We start from the raw sequence: 9,182 nt of genomic DNA on the forward strand, positions 1-9,182 counted from the left end.
TCCAGCCCTTTAAATCACATCCACTCCCTTTTGTCACCCCTGCCTTTATCATTTGCTCAGCCAAACGTCCGTCTGTCCATCCCCTCCATTGCCTCTGTGGGTATCCGGAGAGCCAAGGGAAATAATCTGGCCGTGGGTCCCCATTCCCCACCTCTCCCCCTGCCCAATAATAGGTTCTGTGATGTGGATTTCTGTCGACAGAGCGAGACGCCCAGCTCTCTCCTCCTTGATGAACACGTCCCACGAGGGCAATGATGGAGTTCCTGCGCAATTTTTACAGCTGACCTTTCCTCCTCTGTGGACAGGGAATGCGTCTCTCAGCGAAGGCCGAGGGGACAGCGGAGCGCGTGTTATAATGCTGGAAAATGTGACTCTGTCTTTGTGGAATGCCATTTTCTTCCCCCTTCTTTCCTTCCCTTTTTCTTCTTCTCTCCCTCCCCATTAAGAAAAAGGCAGCGCTGAAAACATGAATATATAAGGCAAAAAATCACTGTCTGCTCCTCCTCCCCTCTGCTTCCCAGCCCCGTCTGAACAAGCAGCCAAGCTGTTAAATGCTTTTACCTGCTGTGTCCGAGTCAAAAGTTAAATAATGTGTGAACGAACGTGGAAGGAAAAACAAGAGGCAGATAGGGAGCGCGGGAGAGAGCCCCCTTTTACAACAAGATAATTGTTCCATTATGAGAAGCAAATAACGCGCTGCTCATCCCCGGCTCTGTGTCCGTGACATCTTGACAGGTACATCTGAAGGCAATTACGGGCCTCTCGCTGCGTTTTGCTCCACTGCTGGGGCTGGATCCTGCAAACACACGTCCCAGAGCATCACCCCCTGGCAGCCAGCGCTTGCTCTTTGGAGCTCAGTGGGTTTGCAGCAGGGTTGGTTTGCTTTCTATGGGCCATTGTGGCTACAGAAACGGCTTTGCCAAGAGGCTGGGGCATCCCAGCTGGCTGTGAATAGTGAGTTGGATGATGGTGTCAAGGGAGCTGCCTTTCCCCATGCCTACAATGAGGAGTTCCTGCCAAAATAAGAGAGGTTTATTATTCTTGCTAGCTAAATAGAGCAGTTGCCACATCTTTTCTTCCTGGGGCTTGCTTGCTGCTCCTTGGTGCTGGGAAGCTTCTGCTGTCTAAGCTGATGCGTTCCTGTTTGCATACAGGTGCTGGTTTGACCCAAAGTATTTCCACTGTTACTGAATCTCCTTTACCAGCACTCCTTCCTCCTGCAAACCCTCTGCTAGGTCACCCATCCCACCTTCATCCCCATGGAAGGATGTCCTGCGTGTCTCAGTTACTTGTAATTGCTAGCAGTTGAGTCAGTGTGGTAAATGAAAGGGCTCTAGGTCCTTTCTGGACATGGATTTCTCTCAACTGCATCAGCAACCCGATGTCTTTGAGCTGCCTTTGTGTTTGATGGAGAGTTTATCGGAAAGCAGTTCATCTGTCTTCTCCCATGGCTGCATTTAGAAGAGGTGTGTCAATGTGTTACTCTTTCTGTGCTGACTATAATGGAAGCTGGACATGACTACCTCAGAGGGACGGGACATGGGTTGAATGTGTTTGGTCAGGTGTCTCCTGCCCCATGCATAGAAATGTGTGGTGCACTCATTAAGAATGCTTATTTAGTCTCTTTTTAACATCACTTTTATTGTGGTTTATATTCAAAGGGATGAGGAATTTGATGAGTGGAAGAGTGGGTTTCTCTTCCAACTTTCCCTCCAGACCTGCATATGTCATGATGGATCTGAGTTTCTTAAAGGGAGGGAGTAAAGAGAGGAGCCTGTATATGCATGGTACAAAAGGGACATCTCTTCTGTTGCCCATGTTGGGTAGCCTGAGCTGAGAGCCACCAAGACAAAGTGGGTTTGTCTGCATTGCTGACCAGGAGGACACTAGAAGATGAGCTTGAGACCACCTTGATGGGCCACACTCCTTATCCCCCTAACCCCTGCTCAGTTTGAAGTGAACATACTTGGGTCCTCATGAGCAGGGAGTGTGAGTCTGAACCTGTTTTGTCGCCTTCTGTCTGATGCATAGACCTATATAGCATTATCCCAGCAGGCTTCACACCCTCAAGCATCAGTTTCGTGCTAGAAACCACCACTCCGGTGGTCTGCAGCACACCCGCATTGTATTTCAGACAGCTTAACTTGGCCAAAACACACAAAACAGTTGTTATGTCCTGGGGCCAGAGGGGCAACATGTGAGCTGGGGGAAAGCTGTCGTTGTGTGCAGTGTAAGGGGTATGTGCTCCAGAAAGGGACACCCGCTGCTCCATAGCCCTTGCCTCAGGGCCAGGAACACTTCCTAGGCCCCTCTTATTTGGCAGTATAACTGTGACCTATGAGTCTTTACATGTCTCTTTATATGATCTTCATGCATACCTCAACATTAACTATGGCTCCTTGGGTGAAGATGTCTGGCCATACCCACAAAACTAGGCTTTGAGAAGTGAAAAAGTGCTGAAGACTTGAGATCTACACTTCAAAGAGGGGTTTTCTGGTCCTGTAGACTTGTTCTTGGTTGGCATGTGGTAGGTGCTCCCCAAGAGTGAGCTGAAACATCAATGGAGATGTAGGCCCTCCCCTTGGAGAGGTGCGATGGTGAGGAAGACCAGGAAAAGCTTCCCCCCCCCTTAAGTCTGTGTTCTTTGACTTCTGCTTCAGCTTTGAAGTTCAAATAAAAGCAGAAACTTGAAAGAAAACCTCATCCAAAGCTCCCCAGAGGCAGCTTCACCCTTGCAGCCATAGTGAGACCACAAGCTGTTTGCTTGGGGAGGTGTACCTTGGCCTGCAGAGTCTCACCTCCATCTCAGATCCCAAGTCCATATGATCTTTGTCTGCCCAGCATTTAGCTTTTACGTTTGACCCCTCTAATAATGCCATTACTATTCATAGAATCATAAAATCACAGAAGGGTTTGGGTTGGAAAGGACCTTAAGATCATCCAGTTCCAACCCCCCATGCCTCACACTAGACCATGTCATCCAAGGCTCTTTCCAACTTGGCCTTGACCACTGCCAGGGATGGAGCATTCACCATTTCATTCCAGTGCCTCACCACCCTCACAATAAAGAACTTCTTCCTTATATCTAACCTGAACTTCCCCAGTTTCAGTTTAAATCCATTACCCCTTGTCCTATTGTTAATGTCCCCAGTCATCTTCAGTAATACAATGAATGTCTTATCTCTTTTTCTCTGAGGATGAATTTTGCTGAGTCTATTCAGCTATTACTTTAAGGTGCATTATGGATTTACTGTTATCAGTGCTTTCTGTCTTTCTAACGCGGATGAAACCTCCACAAAGACAATAATCAATCGTGAATAAATACACATTGCCACACACTTCACAACAGATTTACAACCTGAATACCCTCAAGACTTCTAAGTGAAGACCACATCAGGGATTTTTTTCCCCAAACACTTTATTTGGAAGGTGTTCCTGGAAGACCAGGGCTCTGAGTAGGACTGGGAGCTGACTGAACAAGACCCGTAGCCATGCTTATGGGTTTTTAATGCTCTTGGAGAAAACACCAAACAAAATAGTTTGGAATTAGGTTGAAGGCACTTTCTCAAGGCTTATTTTACCCAGAGGCAAAATATATCAGGCAAGACTCTTGTCTTTCTATCGCTCACAGATAGAGAGGAAGGGAACTCATTTGATGTTCGCTCTGAGTAGACCTGCCTCAAGCCTACCATGCATTTTTAATATTAGCCCTAAAAGCATTCCAGGTACAGTTCTAGATGCTGGAGGGATTTCAGAAATGCTTTTGTGCTGCATGCCAAACTGCTCAAAGCAGGGCTCCATTGTGTCATCGGTTTGCAATCAAGCCTCTCCGTGACTCTTTTTGGGAGTTGCTAAAAGAGTTCCACATAAAATGGTGAGCAAAGACTTTCCATAGAGCCTAAAAACTGAGGTTCCTCATCGCAGCTGCTGTAGGTGGGTTGGGGTGCTCTGCTGAAGGACCTGGTCCCGTCTGGGTTCATATGGCAGTGGCGAGAAGAGGGGAATACTTTAGTTTGGCTTAGTTTGCACATTAGCTGGGTTTTGCACCAAATTTGATCATCATATTTTACAGTTCCATCCCAAGCAGGAAATCTAGACTATGGATCAGTGGCTGCCCTAATTTTTATTGGCAAATCATGATCTTTATTGGTGGAATTATGAGCTAGCTGGGCTTTACAGTCTTGTGTAATGAAGCCAATATATTACTACCAGCATGATGTTTTAAATTTAATGTAGCAAAGAACAAAGGTTGCTTTCTCCTTGCTTTTCTTCTCTTTCTTTCTTTCTCTTTCTTTCTTTCTTTCTTTCTTTCTTTCTTTCTTTCTTTCTTTCTTTCTTTCTTTCTTTCTTTCTTTTTCTTTCTTTCTTTCTTTCTTTCTTTCTTTCTTTCTTTCTTTCTTTCTTTCTTTCTTTCTTTCTTTCTTTCTTTCTTTCTTTCTTTCTTTCTTTCTTTCTTTCTTTCTTCTTTCTCTTTCTTTTCCTTCTTTCTTTTTCTTTCTTTCTTTCTTTTCTTCCTTCTTTCTTTCTTTTTTTCTTCCTTCTTTCCTTCCTTCCTTCCTTCCTTCCTTCCTTCCCTTTTCTTTTCTTTTCTTTTCTTTTCTTTTCTTTTCTTTTCTTTTCTTTTCTTTTCTTTTTTTCTCTTTTCTTTTCTTTTCTTTTCTTTTCTTTTCTTTTCTTTTCTTCCTTTCCTTTTCTTTTCTTCCTTGCCTTGCCTTGCCTTGCCTTGCCTTGCCTTGCCTTGCCTTTTCTCTCTCTTCCTTCCTTCCTTCCTTTCCTTCCTGCCTTGCTGCCTTCCTGCCTTCCTTGCCTTTCCTTGCCTTTCCTTGCTTTTCCTGCCTTCCTTTCCCTTTTTCTTCATTTTATTCTATTTTGTTCTTTTCCTTCCTTCCTTCACAGAATGGTTTGGGTTGGAAGGGACCTTAAAGCTCATCCAGTTCCAACCCTCACACCATGGGCAGGGACCCCTTCCACTGGAGCAGCTTGCTCCAAGCCCCTGGGTCCAACCTGGCCTTCAACACTGCCAGGGATGGGGCAGCCACAGCTTCTCTGGGCACCCTATGCCAGTGCCTCAGCACCTTCACAGGGAAGAGCTTCTGCCTAAGAGCTCAGCTCAGTCTCCCCTCAGGCAAGTTCAAGCCATTCCCCTTGGCCTGGCCCTACAGGCCCTTGTCCAAAGTCCCAGCACCTCCATTCCTAAGCCAGGATCAAACCCACCAAGTTGCTCAGCAGGACTTTGTGTTTCACTTCCAAAAAGCTCAATGAAAAAATAAATAATAATAATGATGAAAAAGACATTTTTGTGACATTTTTGTGTGTTTTTGTCGTGTTTTCAGAATGAGAGTGCTCACAGCAGTGATGTAAAGGATGAGAGGATCGGGCTCCCGATGCTGCCAGAGGTACTGCTGTAGCCAGGGGAGCACATCTGGCTTCTCAGATCCTGGGACCGTGGGTTGGCAGCATGAAGGAACTGTGCTTTACTTGTAAACCGCACCAAGTTACGGTAGTGTCACCACAGAACCATAAACGTCGAGTCCCACAATACCCATTTTACAGCCTCCATCCAGCCCAAAGCCTCACTTCAGTATTGCTTGCACATAATCTTCGGTTTGTAACATTTGCTTAATTCCTTCTTGTTAAAAACCCCAGAGGAAGAATAGGCTTGTCCTAACCTCTTCTGGCCTGCAGTTCTGAGCTATTAATCTGTCATGTCAGCATATTTTATTAATACTCTTTTCCTGCGGACGAGAGGTGGAATACATCATAAGTCACTAACCATCTGCTGTGCAAGTGCGTTGTAAAGTATCTTTCTTCCATAGATTATTGCTTTGATAGATTAGGGGCTTGTACAGCCGTGATGCCTCATCCCATCAATTTTAAGCTCCCAGAAGAGCCTTCACGGCTGAAGTATCTGATCAATGTAAAACTCTTCAACAGCATCTCACTGTGCCTCTGCGGGTTAAGAGAGTGCTATTACACCCACCTTCCAGATGAGGACATGGTGTCCCAGGTTTCTGATGCATTGCTTAAATAGAGTGCTTTCTCCTTCTCTTCCATCCCTGGCAATGGGGAGAGATATGCAGGTCTAGAGGAGAACAGCCTTTTCTCCAGGTTGAATCAGGGGTGGATCTGGATTCTAGGGGTGCCTCGTAGCATCTCAGCCTGTGAGCCATCTGCTCTGCATTTTGGAGCTTGAACACATCTACACCACCAGCTCCTATGGTCAGAGCTGCATCAGTGCCGTTGGGGTGCTGCAGACCTAGCTAGGGCAGCAGCATCTGTGGGTGCAAAGCTCACCCGTTGCTGTCAGAATCCACCTCATGCTGTTTTAGCTGTATTTAAACCTAGCTCCTTAAGAATGAAGAATTGTGCTGAGATTAAAAAAAATGAGAAAGAGGGAGGCCCCAGGACAGAAGGGGTTTATTTCCAGCCTAAAGAAGGCATCTAAAGAAGGAGGATGACCCTGAAGTGTCTTGCTCCATCTCACTGAAACTGCAAGATGGTGTCATCCCTTTCATTGCACTTGTTTATTCGCATTTACAGAGATGAGGGATCTGTGGGCAGCTGATACATCAGCGGTTCCCATTCTGCCTTCCCTGATGCAGTGTCTCACAGCACATCCGTAGCCTCCTCTGGCCTCACTCCAAAAGCTCCACATCCCTCTTGTGTTGTTGCCCCAGAGTAGAGGGGGAGAATCCCCTCCCTGAAGAGCTTTCTGAGCTGCTGGTACATCCGAGCCACTGACTGCATGAGTTTGGCCCCAGAAACCAGCAGTTTCTGGTGTACTGGAGCTGGTGTCGGACCTGAAAACCACCTGAACTTAAGTGGTCCTTTTGGGAATACTCAGTCTTTCTGAGGAGGGCTCGGAAAACAAGGGCTGATCAAAGGCCTGATTGAGCAAGATGTAGAGCAAGGGGCACAAAGTGCTTTTGAGTGCCGTACATAGAATCATAGAACAGTAAGTTCATAAGCCTGGGGTTTTGTATGAAAGCATGCATTAGCTGCATAAAGAAATTCAGTGTGAAGACCTCAGGAATAGATCAAACATGAGGCACCCATGAAGATGGGGAATAAAGGTGTCAATCAAAGGAATAAGGCTTATCAGTCTGTAGTCCAAGAGTTGCTGAGAGGCCATGGTAGTTGGGATGTAGCATTGCCCACCTGGATTTTCCCTGTATCTTGCTCTCCAGATACCACAAATCAAAGTGGACCACCCCTCCTTGCTGCCCTAAGCCCTCATCTCCCTCACCTTGGCACGCTTAGCACTCCAAAACCCTCACCTACCCAAAAGCAGTTCAGCATTCTCAGGGTTAAATCAGATTTGGTATCCAACCAAGACCTGGCAGCTGAATTTTAGCCCAGCATGAGATTTTTTATGATCAAATTATAGACCCCAGAAAAAGAAGGAAATATACCCCAAAAAGTCCAGTCTGAGGTTTATAATGGAAATCATGACAGAGCCCTGATTGTAGTAGCAGGAACAGCATCACTCTTACACAGTCGTAAACTGGTATTGTCCTGTAGGGTATTGTAAAAGGAAATAAAGGCGTCTAAAGTGCACTTGGTACCCACAAAACCTCTGAGGGGGTGGGTGCCATGACTGGATGGGAAAAGGGCTGCTTGCCAAGATGAACTTTAAAGGATTAAATCTACTCCCTGGTGCAAATCATCATCCATGGTGTCCCTGTATCCCTGTGTTGAGGGAGGTGAGATGCTGACCTGGCCTCTTTGCAGGGCTCATGGTGATTCTTTGCACCCTTGAGGTAGGGAAAATGAAACATGTCCATTTCCAGGATGGATGGCTGTCTATATGGGAGTAAATTCAAATTATATTGGGCTAAGAAAAGCTGGACTGCAGTGATTTTTCATAATGTGGGTCTAACAACATGGAGGCTCAGCCTTTTCGTAGAATCATAGAATAGTTAGGGCTGGAAAGGACCTTAAGATCATTCCAACATTAAAGTAGAAAAGCAAAAAGTAATAAAGCTTCTGCACCTCATCTTTATTATTATCTGGGCCATAAAGGGAGGCAAAGCATTTGTGAGCTGCTTGCAAATCCCAGCTTCTGAACCCCTGCTCTAGATGCTGAGTTTGCAATGAGTTTGGTTCATCGTCTCCAGGACCTCTTAAAGATCTACTGTGAGATGTCCCTGCCCATGGCAGGGGGGTTGGAACTGATCTTAAGGTCCTTTCCAACTCAAACCATTCTATGATTCTATGGAGCAGAAATGATGTTAGGCTCCAGCAGAGAGTATGATACAATAAAGAACAAAATACTCACATTTTATTGCCTTACTCACGCATGGTTTCTTGAGTATGACTTATGGAAGCTTTGATTTACACTGGTGCAAGCTTTATCTGCTGCTGTCTTGGCCAGCTCATTCTTAATACTGAGACCTATGGGCCTCTGCTGACTTTCTTGGTTAAATAAATTCAAGCAAATATAAATGTTAATGGAAGGCTCTTTATTTATGGCTAGATTGGAGCACAGCCTCTTACACCATGGGTCCAATCCAAAACCCATTAATCCAAAGCCTACCGACATCCCTACATCGGGCCCTATCTTTGGGCTTTTCCTTCTCACTATAAAAGGGGCAGTTCAAAATTCACTTTAAACCCGATTACATTATCCCACAAAAGCCATTCTGCACAAAACTCCCAGCCTTTGGCCCCTCCAGGGAGGCCGAGCATCGGGATGTTTTAGTGGCTGTTGTTTGAAGGCTGAAGATATTCCTCCCGCAGCAATGCCTCTCCCCCTTCTCCTCTCCATGCCAACCATCCCACACTCTGAATATCTCCTCATGAAGCGTTTTGCAATGCATCACGAGCTGTTTGTGGCCAAACACATTTTTGGCTCTTCTGGATGATACGGGACCTACTTGCAGCTCTTCAGACACTTTCTCAGATTGTTCCTTGCCAAACCTTGATTTGTTTTGGCCTGGTTGGATGGGAGAGAGCTTTCTGCTGCTTTTATTAGCATTATTAGTATTGTCTTGTTATTGTTTATTCAGGGATGCTTTCTGCCACATGTGCTTGGATAACCGCTGGGTTGTCATTCCAGTGTCTGCCTGAATGCGTTCTTAAGCTTCTTCCCTTCGCCCCTATATTTTACTTTCTCCAGTTCAAAAAAAACCCAAACTAACCCCAAACCACCACAAAAGCAAGAAAACAAAACACCACCCCAA

This window comes from Pezoporus flaviventris, unplaced genomic scaffold, assembly GCF_033815535.1.
Source record: "Pezoporus flaviventris isolate CSIRO_AGI_PZ_B2104156 unplaced genomic scaffold, CSIRO_AGI_Pfla_v1 ptg000025l, whole genome shotgun sequence".
NCBI lineage: Eukaryota > Metazoa > Chordata > Aves > Psittaciformes > Psittacidae > Pezoporus > Pezoporus flaviventris.